We start from the raw sequence: 327 nt of genomic DNA on the forward strand, positions 1-327 counted from the left end.
TGGTTAACTGGACATCATTAACTTCACGCAGACTCTCTCACTGGTACATTTTCATCTTTAAATCACTTCTTGGTCTGCTGCCTTCATACATCTCCTCCTACATGTCTCTGCGTGAGTGCAGCTACGGAGTGCGCTCTCAGGACATTATTACCTGCAGTGTTCCCTCAGTGAGGACTGAACTAGGCAAAAGGGCCTTCTCCTACTCCGCTCCTGTTTCCTGGAATATCTTACAAAAAGATTTGAAGCTCTCGACCTTGACCTCTCTAAGTGTCTTTAAGAATCTGTTGGACTCCTGGCAGGGTCCAATGCTGACATGTTCCTGTTTTT

Source organism: Nematolebias whitei, chromosome 3 (genome assembly GCF_014905685.2).
Source record: "Nematolebias whitei isolate Nwh7 chromosome 3, NemWhi1, whole genome shotgun sequence".
Taxonomy (NCBI): Eukaryota; Metazoa; Chordata; class Actinopteri; order Cyprinodontiformes; family Rivulidae; genus Nematolebias; species Nematolebias whitei.